The sequence below is a fragment of the Amblyomma mixtum genome, chromosome 10 (assembly GCF_055824585.1).
Source record: "Amblyomma mixtum isolate Tamu chromosome 10, ASM5582458v1, whole genome shotgun sequence".
NCBI lineage: Eukaryota > Metazoa > Arthropoda > Arachnida > Ixodida > Ixodidae > Amblyomma > Amblyomma mixtum.
This window is the reverse complement of record NC_143021.1, coordinates 174001503-174022583: the sequence shown is the minus strand read 5'-3', so window position 1 is coordinate 174022583 and position 21081 is coordinate 174001503. Positions and strand designations below refer to the sequence as shown.

At 47.6% G+C, this 21081-nt stretch overlaps 1 long non-coding RNA gene across 2 annotated transcripts in view; it reads left to right on the top strand.

Moving 5' to 3' along the window:
- The first annotated feature begins 1782 nt into the window (after positions 1-1782).
- LOC149327777 (uncharacterized) overlaps positions 1783-21081 on the top strand; it is a 65087-nt gene continuing 45788 nt past the window's right edge. For both annotated transcript variants that reach the window (XR_016286306.1, XR_016286305.1), the window contains exon 1: positions 1783-2049. This is a non-coding gene — a long non-coding RNA (uncharacterized LOC149327777). The remainder of the gene's footprint in view (positions 2050-21081) is intronic.

Here is a 21081-nt window from a genome sequence, read left to right as displayed (position 1 = left end):
ATGCGTCAGTAGCCCCTCTTTATCGATCGGTTCTAAAGAATTGGCATTTTCAGCGAAGGGAAAATGATAATGTTGTTATCGTCTTTGTTCAGTGTGACATGCATGAATTGACTATGAATCTATGAATGGATGGTTTGTTTTCCTTGTGTTGTTAGAACTGTATATATGCATCGTTCCAAGTAATAAACACCAGTCGAAAGTCAGCGCTCGTGTGTGTCGTGTCTCCCTTCGTGTCCGTGTCTTAGTGCGCGCTGTTCCTGTGAAAATTACGCTCAAGGCCACTTCAGGATAATGATCCATCATGTCAAGGAAGTTTGTTTGTTTATTGAGCTTTAACGTCCCATAGCGACTCAGGCTATTAGGGACCCCGTAGTGAAAGGCTCCGGAAATTTCCACAACCTGGGTATAGTGCCTATAACCTGGGGTTCTTTAACGTGCACTGACATCGCACAGCCACGGCCGCTCAATGGAGTGCGCTCTCCATTGAGAGGCCGTGGCACAGCACACGGGCCTCTAGAATTTCGCCTTCATCAAAATTCGGCCGCCGCGGCCGGAATCGAACCCGCGTCTTTCGGGTCGGCAGCCGAGTGCCGTAACCACTGAGCCACCGCGGCGGCGCCATCTCAAGGAAGTGTAGCGCCCAGACTGAATCGGAGTGGCACTCACTCTATGTGCTCTTCATTGCCTTTTTTCTAGTGCTGGGTTGCTTAGGTGCGTCGTGTTAGGCATCGTGTTGATCTGCCAGGGTTTTCCTCCTGGCTTGTAGATAGCTCTTGTGCATAAAACATTGTATCACTGTAGTAAATACCTTGTTAAAAAAGTTCGGTGGCAAAAGGGTTGCGTGCTCGCCTTGGAATTGAAAGTCCTGGACTGAATTGCCCGTACCTTCAAAACGAATTTTTTCTTTTAAACTACGGTGATCTAATGTGCAATTTCCTGGACTGCTGCTTCTGGTCGATGCCGATGCCCGGTTTCGTTTCCGGTGAGGTTTATAATGCTTTCGCAATAACCTCGGAATCAAACCATGGACCAGTACCTGTTCAGAGCAGTCGCTCTAAATAAGCCAAGTTAGGAGGCTAGTAGATGGCGAGGCGTGGCGAGCTGATTAACAATTTCAATCGGGAACGGTGTTAGCCCCATTTTTTAAGGGGAATCTCCGAAGTGGAGTACATTTACTCCACCATGAGGGTTGCACCTAAACATATTGTACTTGTTTGCTCTAAACATATTACAAACAGCTTGCTTCGTAAACTTGGTCGCTGAAGACGTAAGATTGAGAGTAACATGGCATTGCATATTATATGGAGCTTTGTGCCCCAGAGCTGAGAATTTTCGCTCATCGATAACTTGAAAATGTGAGAAATAAACCTGCTGGAAACAGTCAGGTCATAAGCGAAACGAAAGCGTTGCGCTGCCTCGGTGGGGCGAAAGAAAAACGCGACTAGTGCGGGCCTGATCAAACATAGACTTATGGGCATATGCGCTCGCTGTAAACTTTAATAGCTGTGCTGCCGGTGCCTTCCAATGAATGTGGCGCTGGCGGTCTCCTGAACGCAGTTCAGCTGCCTGTGGCACCCGATTATTAGTCGGCTGTGCTCAAAGGCGCAGCTGGAAGCACACGCAGAAATGAGTGTCGTCGTGTTCAAACTCCTTCCGCCCCTCTCCCTCTAAACTTTAAGAGAAAAATTTTAAAACCTGCACGCAGGGGCTACTTTCTCTCTTCCGTCTTTCATCCTTCCCTCATGGCGCAGTTAAAGTGCATTAGAATTACTGAGAATTTCGCATCCTCAAAACGATTATTTTTAAAACATGAGCGCCGAGAAGACGAGGCGCCACTTTCTCGAATTCCCACCGGGTCGCGAAGACGAAGGATGCTCATCGCCACAAGGATGACGGTGGCTCTCAACGGCCGGCTGGGTGTGACTCGTCGACCTGTGTGCAAAGTCTCCGAGGAGGGCGGGCGATGCCGGCTGGTGAAGAAGAGCTTGTTCCTCTTGTTGCTGCTGTGGCCAGTGGGACCCACAAGCGGTGCGGTCGTCAACGTGTGTGGTCAGTACATGCTTTTCTGGACACTTCCTCTTAACTACGGCGACTGCTGCTATCTCGCGGAGTGAACATGGCATGAAATAGTGGAAACGTTTAGGGCGTAATGTGACGCGTTCAGCTTCATCTCGATATGATCCACTCTTACAGGGCGCAATTTAATTTGAGGACAAAAAAGCGAGCTAGGGATGCGCAAATGATAAGAACTGATGCGATTTGAAGGTTTTTTACATAAAATGTAAAACCAAAATGCAATATGGGGGGGAGTCGGTTTTCCACTTCCATAACTAGAGCGGATTTGACGGAACAGAGAGCACTTTGTACTAGCATCTTGTTTATTTATTTATTTATAATTACTGCTGTCTCTGAGGAGAGACAGAGCAGGAGTGGGTAAATACATTAGTAAAAACAAATAACATGGCTAGCATAGAAATAGATAATATAGAAGTATTAAAAACAGATCAAAAGGTCAAATTGTCAGGCAACTGAACAACAAACTCTTCAATTGGCAATAAACGAAGTGAGCCGTTCAATCCATTCCAAATTTCAACAGTTCGAGGGAAAAAAAATGGCTGAGGCTCAGCTTGGCTAAGCCTTGGGAATGCGAAGAATTCCACGGCGACGGCGCGAGGTGGAGGCCGGCTCTCTCATCCGATGTCACGTGGTGTGACGTCACGGTGTCACGTGGTGTGACGTCACGGTGTCACGTGGTGTGACGGCTAGGGGTCCCACGGCGACGGCGCGAGGTGGAGGCCGGCTCTCTCATCCGATGTCACGTGGTGTGACGTCACGGTGTCACGTGGTTTCACGGCTAGGGGTCCCACGGCGACGGCGTGAGTGGTAGCTCTAGCAATACGCTTCGCATAAAAGAAAATTTAAAACAATCTATATGTGGTTCGAAGGGAACAATGTTTAATGGGTGGTTCCGTCGGGTTGCACGTGCGCTTGAGGACACAAATGTGAAGGGTGCCTGAATGCCACATGACGTGTGAACGATCTTGTGCAGCATAATGATGCGTTCACGTGTGCGCCTATGTTCTAAAGTTTGTAATGATAAACTGTGCATATGGGAAGAAGGTGCAAACTTGCGATCATACCGGCCGAAGATGAATCGTATTGCTTTTTTTTGAACTGATTCCAAGCGGTCAATGTCGCGCGCGTAATGAGGGGACCAGACAATTGAGGCGTACTCCAGGATGGGTCGAACTAGTGATTTGTAAGCAGTTAATTTACATTCCTTCGTGGCATTTTTTAAGGTTCGTTTGAGATAGCCAAGTTTGCGAAGTGCTTTCCCAGATATGTTATATATGTGAACATTCCATTTTAAGTTACGCGAAAATATAACGCCCAGGTATCTGAACTCGCTGACATGGGTTAAGTAGTTAGCGTTATTACTGTAAGAAAAATGCAGCGGATTCTTTTGGTTACCAAAGATCATTGCAACTGTTTTAGTGAAATTAATTTTCATTTGCCATGCATTACTTCATTACCAGAACAATGAAAACACTTTGTTTAGTTCCTGTTGATCATCGGCGTTAGCAACGTTGCGGTAAAGCACACAGTCATCGGCATATAGGCGTAACTTCAGTGCGGGGTCATTAGTAACATTAGCTACATCATTAATAAAAATTATAAAGAGTAGAGGCCCAAGCACTGATCCTTGGGGCACACCTGAAGTTACAGTGACTGACGATGACTGTGCATGGTTAAAAGCGACGAAGTGGGATCTTAAGTACAGGCAGTCCGTTATCCATTCCAGTAACTTATTGCCCTTATACATGGTGCGTAGTTTACGAAGAAGCTTATTATGGCAGACCATGTCAAATGGTTCGGAGTACTCTATAAATATTGCATCGATTTGATCGCGGTTTTTTTTAAGCGGCAGCGATGTCGTGAGTAAATTCAATGAGCTGAGTGACAGTGGAAAAACCAGATCGAAAACCGTGCTGACAGTGTGACAGTAGATTATGACAAGTTAAGAGCTGAACAAGGTGCTTGTGAATAATGTGCTCAAGAAGCTTGCAGCAAGTGGGAATCAGGGAGATCGGTCCGTAATTACTAATTTGTTTTTTATCGCCAGATTTAAACACCGGGATGACATTGGCAATTTTCCAAGTCTGGGGAACGGAGGATGTGTCCAGTGATTTGTTGAAAATCACTGTAAGGTAACGGGCACTCCATTCCGAGTACCTCTTTAAAAACATGTTAGGTATGGCCTGTGGTCCCGCACTTTTAGTTGTGTCAATTTTTACTAACAGGTGGTGAACCCCAGCGTAACTTACTTCGAGGTTGGGTAACTGGTGTTCTGAGCTATGAATGAAAGGAGGATTGGTACCATCATCAAAATGAAAGACAGAGTGAAAGTAGCTATTGAAGGCTTCAGTAATGTTTACGGGATCAGCGCAAGGCTGCTCGTTGATAATGAAGGATACAGAGTCATGGGAAGAGGGTAATATTGTTTTCCAAAATTTCGATGGGGTCTCTTTCATGAATGTTGACAGTGTTGTGTTGAATTAAAAGTGTTTAGATTGTGTCATTTTTGTCTTTAGCTCCGACTTGAGTAAAAGTAGTAGTGAATCGCGGCTTTCGTTTCCTGACCGGCTGCGCTTGCGCAAGCGCTCGATGCGTCTTATGAGATGAATTCTGTCTCTTGTGTACCACGGATGCTTCGGGTTATGTTTCACACATTCTGTGGGGACGAAATGAAGCACACAGCTATGCACTAAATTATAAAACTGCTCTAACAAAGCATCAACACCACATGTTTCACTGCCTGCCACGAAATCTCCGAAAGACGACGCTAGCAGTTCAGTAATAGCACAGTCGTTAGCACGGGTAAAATCTTTAACAATATTGAAATTCGGCTTATGAAGCTCACAAACCACATTGAATTTCATGAAAACACACTTGTGATCTAACAGTCCGTCGACTATATCACACTGAAATCCGTACTCTAGCAACTGTTCATTAACAAAAACAAGGTCAAGAACAGAGTTTACTCGTGTTGGACATTCAACGACTTGTGTTAAATCAAATGATATAGCCATAATAATTAGAGATTCACAAACAGTCTTGTCACGACCTGTTGAAATTAACAAGGTCCAATCGATACAAAGAGCATTGAAATCACCTGTAATGATCATTTTATACTTGTGTAGCCTGTGTTCCGCTATGTATTCTGTAATGTGCGAGAAAATGTTTTCCGAACCGGGCGGACGGTATACAGCACCGACAACTGTCATGAAACCAGAAATGTTTATCCGGCACCAAACAGACTCAGTATTCGGAAGTTCTGGCAGTACAAAAATTTCAATGCCTTTTCTAATGAACATAGCTACGCCCCCTCCTCTAGCAAACTGCCTGTCGTTTCTGATGACCGAGTAATCTGGAGGCAAAAATTCTACATCTGATATAGAGTTGCCCAACCATGTTTCTGTTACGCAAATAACTGACAGAGTGTAACACTCTACAAGCAAATTGAAATCTTCAATCTTATTAAGCAAGCTTCTAGCATTTAAGGTCAAAAGAGTCAGTTTCTGCTTTTCTTTCTGCTCATTTCTACCTTTCTGCTCATCTACGAGTCACTCTGTGTCCCTAGGCACTGCAGCACGTGCAGCCTTAACAAGCCTTTTGGAAACATCCTCCCAAGTGTAACGAACACTGTCGACTATCAGGGAATCGTAATGCAACCTATACTTGTCTGCTTCTTTGCGGATATCAACCGAGTTGTCCCAGAGAGCCTTTCGAATGTGCCGTACACGCGCAGAAAAGTCTTCACTAATGTGCGTATGAGATCCTTTCAGTTTTCTGGCGTTTTTAAGAATGGAAAGCTTGGTTCTAAAGTCTAGCAGTTTAAAAATTATAGGTCTCGTCCTTTCAGTTCTTTGCGTGCAAAGCCTGTGACAGCGTTCAATACTTTCACCTTGGATTCAAAGTTTGGAATACAGTAACTCCAATACAGAAGCTAATAGCCCCTCAGAAGTTTCATTTAATGGTTCATTCAAGATAGATGATTAAGTTATTCCTACGGGATCGGTTTTCCAGGGCATCATTTTTGCGGTCAAGTTTGGTAATGACATCTTTAAGGTTCTCAACAGTTATCTCAAAATCATGAACAAGCTGAAGAGCGTCGTTTGCAGTTGAAGCCAACGCCTCTATGTGCGTAATACGCTGTTCAAAGGAAACCATTCTAGAGTTGAGCGCGGAAGGCTCTGCGCTGATTCGTGCTTGTCCAGCTAGCAGCCCCGTTAGCATTTCCTCTGCCTTTGGGCCTGGATTAGTCTCGACATCGCCGGACAGTTGCAACAAAATTCTTAAGGAATGCAGTAGGCAAGAAAAAATACACGCAAAGTGCTGAGGGTCTGGCAGCAGCAATAAGAAACGATTATCGCTCCTAAAACATTTGAAAGCGTATTTGTGGCCTACCTTCAAAATGAAGCACACGTGTTTGCAAGAACCGTTCGCCATGCCGCTGCCAGACCCACTGAAGAGGATTGGCCGGTGCGTCGCTTTTATATCCCGTCGGGTCCGTGTCGATGTCGTTCCGGGGTTGTGCCATGCGTGGTCGAGACAGGCGAGATCGACGGAAGATGGATGGATGGATGGATGGATGGATGGATGGGAGCGCCCCCTTTGAAACGGGGTGGTGGCAAATGCCACCATGCTCAGCTTTTCTTCTTTATTTTTTTTTGTTTACTGTGTTGGCAAATTTCATTAAGAATCGCCACCATCTTTACCTACGGTTTCCTACAATTCTAACCTTATGCCACATCTCTGCTTTTCAGCCACCAATCCTCCAATCGCTTTTTGCTGACTTGAGATGAGGATATGGTTGCATTGCCATCTATCGGTTGACAGCAGGAACTGAATCGAGGGCCCGTGAGGGTGCATTTTCCATGAAGGAAGCTTGAAGAAGAAGCATTGCTCAGGAAGTATGGTCCAGCGATGCTGGCGGCTACCTGCAAAATGAAGCACACGTGTTTGCAAGAACCGTTCGCCATGCCGCTGCCAGACCCACTGTATTGTGTCTTCTTTTGTGTTCCGTCCAATGCGCTGTATTTACCGGAGTGCAGAAAACAAAATGAATGCAGACAGGGCATGCACTGCGGCAAAATAGCGTATTGGGGGCGCACGTAATACTCATTGCCCGGAAGGTAGCGGTTCGGATCCCAAGAGACGGAACAGAGGACGCCAGAGAGTGAGATGAATGGGGCGAGGCATGAGGTGACGTGGTATAGGACAGCCGTGCTGTGCGGACGCATGTTTAGGTGCTCCTAGGATCACGCGTGGGGACCGGACCGGCTGTCGACTGCGAGAGCGACGCGACTGCGTAAAATAGATGAGTACTTTCTTTTAATATTGTCACGGAACCAAGGAAGGAGACACCGTTCGCCAGCAGCGCCAACAGAATCAGCTCTCAGGGCGCGTGAGCCAACTCTCCCCTCTTTGTCTTCTGATGCCACCTGGGGCCACCTGGCGGCATTATTCCCCCTCCCGAAAAAAAGAAAAGGAATACGGAAAACCACTACCACGCCACGAGCTAACGAAGGAAGTAGGGGAACAACAATCGAAGGGGCAAAATAAAAGGGGGAAAACGGGCCTCTGCGAAAAAAACAAAAACCGAAACAAGTGTGGAAGCGCTGTCAGTGCTTGAAAAAGGGCTTCATACGCAGTACGTGCACTACTTCTGTCTGGTGTCGACGGCGCGCACTGTGCACAGAACCGTCGGGCAGAACTTCATAAGTCACATCTGTTATGCGACGCAACACTCTGTAGGTGCCAAAGTAGCGGCATAGGAGTTTTTCCGACATGCCTCGGCGACCGACAGGGGTCCATACCCACACTTGGTCGTCCGGTTCGTACTCGACGTGGCGGTGTCGCTGGTTGTAGCGGCTTGCCTCCTGATGTGCATGCGGGCGAGTTGGCGGGCTTCCTCCGCGTTTTGGAGAAATTCTTCGGCGTGTGGCGTGATCGCCCGGTCGTCGGCAGTGCATGGAAACATGGCATCCAACTTGGTGTGCACATCGCGCCCATAAACAAGGTGAAATGGCGTAAAGTGAGTGGTTTCTTGTATGGCCGTATTGTACGCGAAAGTCACGTATGGAAGGATCTCGTCCCAAGAACTGCGCAATTTCAGACGATGTGCCACGCGGCACCGCTTTGGTTTCGGCATAGCGTGTCAGGTAGTCTGTGGCGACAATTATCCACTTATTGCCGGCCATTGATAGGGGAAATGGGCCGAGAAGATCCATGCCGACTTGGCCAAAGGGCGCACGAGGAGCTGCAACTGGTTGAAGTAAACCCGCGGGCTCGAGGGGAGGTGACTTGCGGCGCTGGCAATCACGGCAACCTCGGACGTAGCGGCGGATAGTGGCAGCAAGTTTTGGCCAATAATAGGCCTAGCGTACTCGAGTGAGAGTGCGTGTAAACCCCAAGTGACCAGAGGTGGGCTCGTCGTGAGAGGCAAAAAGGATGTCGGCACGGAGGTCTGCCGGCACGACGAGGAAATAGGCGCGGCCACCGTGTCACCGTGGGCGCTAGCACAGCAGTGTAATCGCGGCGCATCCGGAGTCACGGAGCGCGCGGTCACGTGTTATTTTTAGAACTCCGCGGGCTTCCGTTTTTCCCGAATAAAAAAGGCCACGCTAAGTCTATCTCGTCTGAAGTGCCTGGGTTGGACAATATTTGTGGAGCTCCACAACTTTCCTATTGACGCCTGAACGTTTCAAGCTATATTTAAAAAGTTATTTTTTTTTTTATCTCGACTAAATATTCAAATAGGAGGACCAAAAAAATTGTGTTGTAACTATAGATAAACCCTAAAAACATCCTCCTCCACCCGATTTTAGTTCTGAGGAATGCTTAGTTTTTTTTATAAATCTTGGTCCATGTTAGCTGGGACATCCTGCATAAGAAGGGCGTTGACCACTCGAGCCGCCGTTTAAGCTTCAGTGAACAAATTGTTTTTGTTTGCTTGCCTCTCTTTCTTATGGTAGCGCACTTTAAGTGCAAGAATTCTTTTTGAGTAAAGGAAATGCGCAGTATCTGTCTCCCACTGCTGCAAAACCAATAGAGCGGGGGCTTGAAAAGCAGAGGGTAAAATTCGTAAATTGGTTTTTGACGAATGGAAATGCGCAGTACCTGTTTTGCACATCTGGGTGGAAACCTGAACCAGAGGGAAGACGCATAACTGCCCTCTTGGAACAGCGGACTCCTCCATCGTGCTTTAAGCTACGTGGCGGTAGTGACAGATGTGCGCTGCATGCTTTGGCATCGACAACGTTGTTCTAGAAACGTTGCCACTTGCCAGGGTGGCCGGGTGGGTGGGGACTTCAGTGTAGTTACAAATACAAGCGGGAATTTCTTACCACTTATACGGGAGAACATCCCGTTCCTCTCTCTCGTAACAGCTCCCACAGCTGTGACAACCTCGCGAAATACTTGCGCAGACCTCGTCTTTGGGAACCAGGCATTTTTGCAGCAAGTCGGCCATATATCCATCTATTTCTCCGTCCGCAAAGCTTCCATCATGAAAATCAAGAACTGTTAGTGGAGTGTTTCTTGAAGAAGGGATATGTGTGAAAAATAAGAAGTTGTCTGTAATTGTACATACATACCTTGCTCGAGTTTTTGCCTCAATCCATGGAAAAGCGGAAACAGCTGATGAGCTGTTCTCAGATTTCGCATTTCGAAGTGACGTAATCATCGGCGATTTTTTTAACAATTTGCTGTTGATTTCGTCGCAGCCACCTGATACAGAGAGCGGAAGGGAGCTAATGAGGTTTGATATGCCCTGTGCGTTGATTTCTGTTTCTGTCATGGGGTGTGGATGAATGCTAGGTGTCTGACTCACAGAGGTAATGTTGGCGGGCGTGAAAGCAGAAACGAAGTAGTCGTTTAGTGCGGTGGCGCAATTGTCAGGGTAAAAATTCAGAGGGCACTTTGTTGACCGAAAGTGCGGTGAGGTGAAAGCCTTTAGTGCGGTGCTTCTGCTCGTGTCAGTAATGTGTGGCTAAGATGTTTATTAATTACACAATTGTTTGTGAATCTTAAATGCTGGAGACAGTGGAGGGTGTTTGGGAGGCATCCGTTGATTCGACGCCTTTCTGCAAATACCGTATATTGCCGATTATATGTCGATTCTGATTATAAGTCGACCCCACAACTCGCGACCCCGTTTGGGCAAAAAAAGTTAGACTCCGAATTTAGGTCGACGCTGCCTCACTTTGCGGTCCTAGCTCGCCCAAAAACTTTTTCAGAAGGCGAAGTCATAAAACATTTGTTCGTTCACAAGACATCTATGACTCGTCCTAGCTTGTGAGGACACAGTCGCGATCATCATCTTATGAGCCACTGCTGACGCCGGTCGTCGGAAGCGGTGCCGGGATGCCGCAGGTGGAAAAAGCGCAGAGACCATGTCTGTGGGTAGTCCATACCAGGCATTGTTGACCCATTGCGCCTTTGGACATTTTTCCGTGGAACGCCCACGGTTTGTCGATAACAAGTCGCTATCGTATTAAAACAAACCTTTGGTGCATATCTTAAATAATTCAAGTTTTTTTAAGCAGATCCACTTTTGCACCGTGTCTGACAACTATTATGGAATTACGAGCGCACGGGGTGTGATATTATCCGCGACTCGGTCTAAATGACTTTTGACCCCGCATATAGGCCGCCGCATATAAGATTTCCAGGCTAAAATTTCTTTATCTTTTGCGCAATAATCACTTCAACTTAAACACAAGCCTCTATTTGCCACAGCGTTCGTGTCGCCCTGTAAGAAGCTCTCAAATTTACCAGGTTACACCCATGATGGCCCGTATTAACTGTTTTAAATACTCCTTTTCCCCCAGAACAATAACAGAATGGAATTCCCTGCCTCAGGCCTTTCTGCAAATAGACAATCTCCCCAAATTTGAAAATTGCTTGTACCGTCACTTACCTGAATAGACATCCCTGTAATTTTGTTTTTCTTTTCATACGTTTTGTTTCCCTACTGCTATTTTATGGTTGTAAGCCAAAATATTTACCCACTAGAGTTTGTACTTTAGGCCTGTATCTGCAGTGCAGGACAGCTGTGTTGCGACGATTGTCGTTTTTAGGTTTGGTTTGGTTTATGGGGTTTAACGTCCCAAAGCGACTAAGGCTATGAGAGACGCCGTAGTGGAAGGCTCCGGAAATTTCGACCACCTGGGGTTCTTTAACGTGCACTGACATCGCACAGTACACGGGCCTCTAGAATTTCTCCTCCAAAGAAATTCCAGCCGCCGCGGCCGGGATCGAACCCGCGTCTTTTGGGTCAGCAGCCGAGCACCATAGCCACTCAGCCACCGCGGCGGCGATTGTCGTTTTTAATTTGGCTGTTTTGAATTGTGTACTGTTTACACTTGTGGCTGTGTGACTTTAGTTACATATGCATCTGTTTCCACCCTGTAACGGCCTGACGGCTGACAGTATCAATAAATAAATTGAAAGGGGGTTCGCGTACTAGGGAACTCAGCGATACAGTTCACCAAACAGCTGAGCGGACGGCAGCAAAATCAGTCAGTCTAGACAGCCAGAGAGCTGGAGCCGCGCGCCGGCACACTTCGTCGTCAACTTCTTCGTCTGCCATCGAGGCTACCTGAGGCACATTCATAATAGTTCAGGCGCGTTCATTGTAATTCACTACAATGGCCTCGGGATGGAAGAGGAGCCATCCTGGCGACCTATGGTGATGGCAAGAGGAGCGGGTCGTAATAAGTCTGGAGGCGACTGACATGGACAAGCTCACGGCCGCGACGACGCAAGTCCGAAGAGGGTGTAAGCGGCTCTACAATATAATTAACAGGAGATGTTGATTCGACGACGCGGTAAGGACCATGAGGTTCTCTACGAAATTTCGAAGACTGTCCTGGTGTAGTGGAGGGGACCCAAAGCCAAACTAATGAACCTGGAGAGAAAGCGTGCACGGTTTGATGGGCATCGTGTTCATGCTTTCGGCGATCTTGGGAGTCCGAGGTGAAAGAACGGGCCAGTTGGCGACATTCCTCGGCGTGCTTGACGAGTTCGGAAAGGGGCGTGCATTCGGAGGCGTCCGGAGTGTACGGCAAAACCGTCTCCATTGTGAAGGACGGCTCACGGCCATACAACAGGTAGAAAGGGGAAAATCCCGTGGTTGACTAGGTGGCGGTATTGTATGCGTACGTCACAAAAGGCAGGTCAGCGTCCCAGTTAGACTGATCTGACGAGACGTACATGGTGAGCATATCGCCGAGAGCGCGATTAAAGCGCTCAGTCAGCCCGTTAGTATGAGGGTGGCAGGCAGTGGTGGTCCGATGAATGATGCGACACTCTCTGAGGAGGGCTTCCACCACGTCCGAAAGAAAGACACGGCCTCGATCACTGAGCAACTCGCGCGGCGCACCATCGCGAAGAACAAAATTGTGCAGCAGGAAGTGGGCGACGTCACGAGCAGTGGCAGCGGGTAGTGCGGCGGTCTCTGCATATCGGGTTAGGTGGTCGACGCCAACAATTATCCAGCGGTTCCCAGATAACGTGTAGGGCAGCGGGCCGTAGAGGTCGACGCCAACACGATCGAATAGGCGAGCCGGGCACGGCAATGGCTGCAAGGGGCCGCTCGTACGGGGCGCGGGAGACTTGCGTTGCTGACAGGCGATGCAGGAGCGGACGTATTGACGAATGTACTTACAGGGTCGTCCACTCTTAGTTAGAATGCGCTAGCACGTAGCCGCACTCTTCAGAGGGCCACCGCGTGCGGCACTGTCGCTCATTGCAGGAAAGTGGCGCAGGAGAAGGTGTACCTGGACGTGGTGCTTCGCGTCATCTGCCACTTCGCTTCGATGCGCAGCCGTTTCGGACGCAGTGACCCTCCAAAGAGCACGGCAATGCGCTAGCGCATTCTAACTAAGAGTGGGCGACCCTGTACCCGAACATGCCCCGCCAATAATAACGTTGAGATATTCGTTGGAACGTCTTCAACACACCGGCGTGGGCACATTGTGGGTCAGCGTGAAACGAGGCACAGATCTCAGAACGTAAATGGCGAGGTATCGCGAGGAGCCACCGTCGACCATCTCGCGTGTAGTTACGGCGGTAGAGCAGGCCATCACGGAAGGCAAAATGGGGTGCCTGGAGGCGGAGAGTGCGCGAAGGCGCAGCAGTGTGAGCGTTGGTCACGACGTCGATGATCGACGCAAGCCACGGGTCTTTGCGCTGCTCCACAAGCATATCAGAGGTGGTAAGAGGTGAGAGGACGGGTTCGGGCACGGATGAGCATGTCTTCAACGTGCTCACTTATCACTTGACGCTCAGCCGCAGACATGCGATAGGGGCGCTGCCGAAAAGGCGGGTGGGAGCCGGTCTCAATGCGATGAGCCACGGTTGATGTACGGCCTAAAGGCTGATGGGCTGCATCGAAAGCGAAGCGGAAACTGTGGAGAAGGGCTGAAAGCTGCTGACGGTAGGTAGACGGAAGAGTATCGTCGATGGCGGCGCGGAAAAGTTCGTCAGGCTCAGGTTCAGTAGCGAGCTCGGAATGCATGGCGTTTAGTGAGGGACCGCTGGCTGCCTCGTGGACATTAAGGGCAGAGAGAAGGCAGACAGGTTGAATGCAGCCAGGGGACTCACCAGGTAGCAGGGTAAGGGCTCACGGGGATGGATTGTAGAGCAGCATCCTCGTGACACCCCGCCGGACATCGAGGACAGCAGAAGGTAGAGGCAGGTTCTTCCGGCGTACAAAGGAAGCAGACGGCGTAAATAAAACAGTGTCATCCGACGCGGCACGGCACGAAAGGGAAACAAGGGCAGATATTCCCGGCGCTACTTCAACATCTTCAGCGATAGTGACCTTGAGTGGCAAGGGGGCAGAGGTTTCAGTAGTAAGCTCGTCAAACAAAGGAGAAAATTCAACTTCAGCGCGGGCGCAATCGATGACGGCGTTGTTGTGTGACAGAAAGTCCCACCCGAGAATTATGTCATGTGAGCATGAGGACAGCACCAACAATTCGACTGGATACAATATATCGTCAATGATGACTCGCGCTGTGCACGAGGCGAGAGGGGCAATGCACTGTTCACTAGTGGTGCGGAGCGAGAGACCCGTAAATGACGTCGTGACTTTACGCAAGCGGCGGCAGAGTTTTTCGTGAATCACTGATACTGAGGCACCCGTGTCGATAAGCGCATGTACCGGCAGTCCGTCGACGACGACCTGAAGAACGTTGCGTGGGGAAAACGGAGGCCTTGAGATTTTCGAACAGCGCGCAGTTCTTGCCTCCGGAACTGCGGATCTTAGTTTCCCTCTTCAGCGGAGGGAGGGCGACGGCGCATTGGTGACAGTGAGTGGCGGCGTGGGGATGGAGAACGTCGGGTCTCGTAAGCACGACGGTCGCGGGCGTACGCGTCTTGCGGCGAGGATGGAGAAGCCGAATAAAACACCTGAGATGGATGCACAGGGGATGAGATGGTTGGCGCTGCCACCATGCGACGGCGACAGTGGCGGGCGACATGTCCCGGGTACCCACAGGAGTAACAGATGGGACGGTTATCTGATGTGCGCCAAGGGTTGTAAAGCCGCTGTGGTGACGACGAAGAAACCGGGGCTGGGCGTAGAGACGGGGCCGGGCGCAGGACGGGCTGACGAGGTGGAACAGTCAGGGGCACGGAGCGCGCCGCTGCTTCTGCGTAGGTCATCCGGGCGGGTATAGGAGATGGTTGGGGATACTGAGCCTCGGTGTAGGTTAATGGAGCAACCGAAGGGACTTGATGGGCAGTGGGAATAGCCTCGGCAACTTCATGGCGGATGACCTCCTGCAATGGCGCCACCAGAGGAGTCGCAGCGTCGTGACTGGAGGGCATCAACGAGAGCTGACGTGCGACTTCCTCCCGAACAAACTGCTTTATTTGCGGTGACAGTTGCGCCGGGTCGGTGTCAGATGTGAGGGAAGCAAACGACTCCTGCTGCGAGAGCGGAGAACGGGTGAGGATGCGTCGCTTCCGAAGTACGTCGAAGTTCTGGCAATGGGTTATGACGTCGGCGACTGTGGTGGGATTGCGTGCCAGAAGCATCTGGAACGTATCGTCGTCGATTCCTTTCATAATGTTCTCGATCTTGGCGCGCTCAGTCATAGAGGCATCGACTCGTGTGCACAGGTTCACAACGTCCTCTATGTAGCTGGTGAAATTTTCACCAGGCAGCTGCGCCCGACTTCGCAGGCGTTGTTCCGCGCGCAGCTTGCGCACCGCAGGCCTGCCAAGTACATCAGAAAAATTGCACTTGAAGGCTGACCACGTGGGGATGTCGGCTTCATGGTTTCTGAACCATAGGTTCGCAACGTCGGAAAGGTATAAGATGACGTTGTTGAGCTTGTGTGCATCGTCCCACTTGTTATGGGTGCTCACCCGTTCGTACGATGCTAGCCAATCCTCGACGTCATCGTCGCCGGTGCCACTGAAGAAAGTGGGATCACGATGCCGCAGCGCTCCAGCGCACAGAACGGTCGGGCTGGGTGGGGCAGGACTGGGCACGGAGTCCTTAGGCATTGTGAGCGGCGGGAGAAGACGGCTGCGAAGGTCCAGGGCTTTAGACGGCCGCAACCTGCACCAAATGAAAGGGGGTTCGCGTACTAGTGAACTCAGCGATACAGTTCACCAAATAGCTGAGCGGACGGCAGCAAAATCACAGTCAGTCTAGACAGCCAGAGAGCTGGAGCCGCGCGCATCGAGGCTACCTGAGGCACATTCATAATAGTTCAGGCGCGTTCATTGTAATTCAATACAAAATAAATAAATAAATAAATAAATAAATAAATAAATAAGAGAGTGTTGCAAATTACGTCACAATTGACAGTAAAACAGAAATGGGACACGGAAACCGCTGCGCGTGAAGTTGAATATATTGCTACATCGTTTTTTGTTGTATCAAAATGAAGTGGTCTCGCTAATGCGCGATTATCGTGTTACTCATGTTCTTCTTATAATACTGGGCTAACTGAAATAAACATATCATTTTTGTTCTCTGTGGTAGCTTTTGGCCGTTTTCTTCGCGTGGGGCAATCCTGTAATTTTTTTATGTTCTGTTCCTTGCTGTCAAGTGTCGGTGCTTTGACGCAGCGTCGCGCCGAACGGAGTACACGCGGCGACGAGGCACTCATGGTGGGAATCCCCTCAGCTGCTGGCCGCGCACTGGCACGCCTAGGCAGAAGTAGCAGACGGAGCGCCGTGTGAGCGCTAGCAGACGACACTGCGGAGACCACGCCCTTCTCCCTCAGCTCGCATGCGCGCGAGCTTTCCCCGGGTGCCGGTTGTCAGCGCCACCCTAGGTGCGCGGAGCGCAGACCACGCGCTCGCGTGTTCCCTTTCATATTGAGCGCGGCTGTACATGCGGGAAAAAGGTTGAAAAAAAAGTAACTTCACATAAGTAAAGGAAAAGACGAAGAAAAACTATGCGCATTGTGTAGTATGGACAGAAAAGCGTTGCTCAAGGAAGTGTACAGCGTTCATATCCAGAACGCGAGAAATACACCATCATATGACTGGATTGTTGTCCGTGAACAGCAATTTCAGTTCTTCTTTTGGAGTTATCGCGGGAGTAATACCGTTTCTATAACAAAAAAAAATTAACAAGTGTGGTAGCATTTTGTTTATCATTTGTCGTCCATAATCTGTCCTGCACGTTTTTATTAACCAAGAAGAGCAGAAAGCTGGGCTAGTTGGTTGATATGCATACTGAAAAAATTTGCGCAGAAAAAACGAGGACAAAGCAAGACGAGACAAAGATCAGCGCTAACTCACAACTGAAGATTTATTCCGAAACACGAGCACATATAGCACATTTTTTCCTATTTATATGTGCTTGTGTTTCGGAATAAATCTTCAGTTGTGAGTTAGCGCTGGTCTTTGTCTCGTCTTGCTTTGTCCTCGTTTTTTCTGCGCAAATTTTTTCAGTATGCTTATTAACCAAGGCTGTGTGCTTCTATACTCATAAAGTAGTGTCCTTTTACAAAGAGATGCTAACCGTAAGAGACAATGGGATTGTTTTTTTTATTTGAATCCTATACACAAGCACATACAATGAAAGCAGTGCGAGTGCAGGCGCTCTATTTTCATTATACAATACTTCGGACCCCGCCGCGGTGGCTCAGTGGTTACGGCGCTTGGCTGCTGACCTGAAAGACGCGTGTCCGATCCCGGCCGCGGCGGCCGAATTTCGATGAAGGCGAAATTCTAGAGGCCCGTGTGCTGTGCGATGTCAGTGCACGTTAAAAAACCCCAGGTGGTCGAAATTTCCGGAGCCCTTCACTACGGCGTCCCTTATAGCCTGAGTTGCTTCGGGACGTTAAACCGCAAAAAACTAAACTAAACAATGCTTCGAGAACAAAGGGTGGGAAGGGTGACTTCTGGGGACGTTTTCAATAGTTCTTGACATTTTTTTCTTTAATGTCAGGATTTTTTGCAAATTTATTTTGGTTGTATTCCCCCAGACTAGTTGCTTTAGAAAGATGGGATGCGCCCATGTGACAAACACAAGAAAGAAGACGGGACGGGTGCATACTAGCAACTGAAGTGTATTCAATGAAATGACATTTGTACATAAGCATGTCAGCACTGGCAACAAAGGGCATCAATGCAGATAGGGTGGATAAAAAACGAGATAAAAACACTATGTGGATTAAGGTCATCATGTTTTCGAGGAAACGTGTCTCTCTATTATTAAGTTTGATGTGTCACTGATGCAAAAGAAAGGAATAGATTTCATCAGTGACACATCAATCAAACTTTATAACAGAGAGATACGTTTCCTCGAAAACATGATGACCTGAATCTACATAGTGTTTTTATCTCGTTTTTTATCCGCCTATCTGCCTTGATGCCCTTTGTTGCCAGTGCTGACATGCTTATGTATAAATGTCGTTTCCTTGAATAAACCTCAGTGTCTAGTTTGCAACCGTCCCGTCTTCTTTCTTGTGTTTGTCTCATGTGCGCATCCCATCTTTCTAAAGCAATATGAATCAACTCGCCCAACAACGCATCCTGCCTGACTAGTGGGCCATTTTTATGTGTGAGTGGAATAGTGCATTGTAAAATGAAAGTTTAACCTTTGGAGGTAGAGTATATCTGTTTGCGTACGTTACTCCCAAGGTGCGAGACAGTTTTGAGATAACGTGGCTCACTTGATTGTCAATAAAACTTGGGTTGGGCCTAGTTGGTACATCATCATCATCATCATTTATTAGACCCTTAAAGGCCCCTGGGAGGGGGTATTACATAAGGGGGGGGAGTAGTACATTCATCATGATGTTGTGAAGGTGTAGGTTGCGCAACCACGGGACAAACCACGAAGAAAGACACAGAGACACACAAGCGCAGACAATCACGTGATTGTCTCACGTCATATTTTCGCTGAAATATACTACAACTATTTTAAATGCATTTACTCTCTCTATCTTTGAGTTGTTCAACTTAATGTCTCTGTTAATGCAAATATTTTTGTTTTTTTGCACGGTATAGGAAAGCCTTCGATTTACTAACGTTTATTTTTAATTTGTTGAGTTGAGCCCATATGTCTAATTTCTCAAGAGTTTTGTTCGCTCTAGGGATGACCTCATCTGGGCTGGCTGCAGTGAAGAACACTGTCACATCATCGGCGTAAATGACAAATTTCACCGTGGGATCAGTGCTTCCGATGTCATTTAGGTACAAGCTAAACAGAAACGGGCCAAGAATACTCGCTTGAGGCACGCCTGCGGAAATGGGCAATACACGGGATGAGTAGCCATTTCAATATACGTACTGATTTCGATAATTTAGGTAGGATGTCAAAAGTGATAGCACAGTTCCACGGATGCCGTCCATTTCAAGTTTTTTATTTAGTAGGATAGAGTGATTTGAGTAATCAAAACCTTTGTGAAATTGACGTATACCCCAGGGGCTACTTTGTTTTCGAGAGACTCTAGAAAAAATTCTTTTTGCTCCAGCAGTGCCGTTTCTGTTGATCGGTGTTTTCTGAAGCCGTACTGTGGGTCGTGAAGAATATCATTGTTCACTAAAATTTGTTATTCTAGAGAGAATCATTTTTTCAAATCCTTTCGAAAAAGCAGAAAGTATTGACACGGGTCTAAAGTTTGTAAAACCATTCTTACTTCCTTTCTTGTGCAGTACACTCACTTTGGCAAGCTGCATTTGCTTCGGAATATTAGTTGAGATAAGCAAAGGTTATATATTTGAGTTAAGCACCCTGTCATGTGTTCTATCCCATACTTGACCGGTTTTATTAAAATGTAGTCTGCGTCAGCACTTTTACGGTTATTTAAGCCCATGAAAACCGATATCACCTCTGATTCTGATATTGGCGTTAAGAACATAGCTTTCTCGTTTCGAATATCAAGAGTACTTGAATCGACAAAATTGCTAGTTATATCTGTAAAGTGGCTGTTAAATGCATTAGCTAAGTCAATGCCTGTCAATTCCTTACCTCCATTCTGAATTGTTATTGGGTTTGAACCTGAAGACCGGCCCAGAAGTGCGTTCAGTTTCCTCCATAGTTCATCCGAGTTATTCATAGAGAAAAACTTATCACAAAAATATTGATCGCGCGCTCTCCATATTTCCGTCGTCAGTTTATTTCGGAACAATTGAAACGCTTTAAATACGTCAGGGTCTCGTGTTTTTTCGTACTTCTTGTAAGGCCTATCCTTTGTTTACAAATTTTCTTCAGCAATGCAGGTGTGATCCATGGCTTCCTAATGTTCTTACGTTTCTGTGAATGTTTATAAGGAAAACACGTTGTGCATACGTAAAAAGGCCGTTAAAAACAAATCATAAGCCCTTTCGGCAGCTGTTTCCTTGAGAACGTCGCTCCAATCATAACTATTAACTTCCTCTTTTAAAGTGTTCAGTTTTTGTCGAAATATCTCGAAATAATTTAGTTGTCACTTTTCTATTAGGAAATTTACTTTTCGAAATGCACATAAAATCAGGGGGCACTTTGTTAGAGCGAAACAAAACTGCGCGAAGAAGACGGGACAAAAGAAAGGCACGAATACACACACACAAAGCGCAGACTTCCAACTGACTTTATTTTGTAAAAGCAGGGTGCTTATAAAGGCAATCACAGCAAACAATCTTTATCTTTGTCTTTATCTCTTTCATGTCAACAAATCAATTTCTTAGATGGTCACATTCGAACTTTTCATGCGTCGTAATCACACGTGGTATTGTTGACTCTGTCATTGCCGTTCGGACGTTGCTTCTGCTTGTCTCCTAGTTTGCTGTGATTAACTTTATAAGCACCCTGCTTTTACAAAATAAAGTCATTTGGAAGTCTGCGCTTTGTGTGTGTGTATTAGTGCCTTTCTTTTGTCCCGTCTTCTTCGCGCAGTTTTGTTTCGCTCTATCCATGAACCGATTAGCCCAACATCATGTCTTACTTCGATGCACTTTGTTGACCTAAAGTGCGGTGAGGCGAAAGCCTTAAGCGTGGTGTTGCTGCTTGTGTCAATAATGTGTGGTTAAGATGTTAAGCTTCGCCTCTAAGAGCGGAATGCGACAGCGTCTTGCAACGCTGCCAGGGACTCCATTGAACACCATCGCCCGTTCGGCTCTATGCCTTGGTCGTCGGTAAATTGGTTTTTGAGGAAAGGAAATGTATCTGTCTCTCATATCTCGGTGGACACCTAAACCTCGTCGTAACGAGAAAGGAGGAAGATGGGAATGAACGAAGACACCGTATTCATTAGACGCGCCTTTGCTCATTCCAAACCATTGAGCTTGCATGGCGGAGTGGTAGCGTGCTCGTCTCGCACTCTGGAGACCGGGGTTCGATTCCTGAGCTCGCCAATTTCCTACCCGGTTTTGTTTATTTATCTGGTCTGACTAGAAAGGTTATTATTTGTTTATCCCAATTATCCTAATTAACCTAGAAAGGATAATTAGGATAATTGGTTAAGTAAGCAATTAACTAAACTCAGTCCCACTTACTTGGAGCATCACTATACGACCCCTTTAATTGGTTCCATGGTTACTAGCAAAAGTACAATT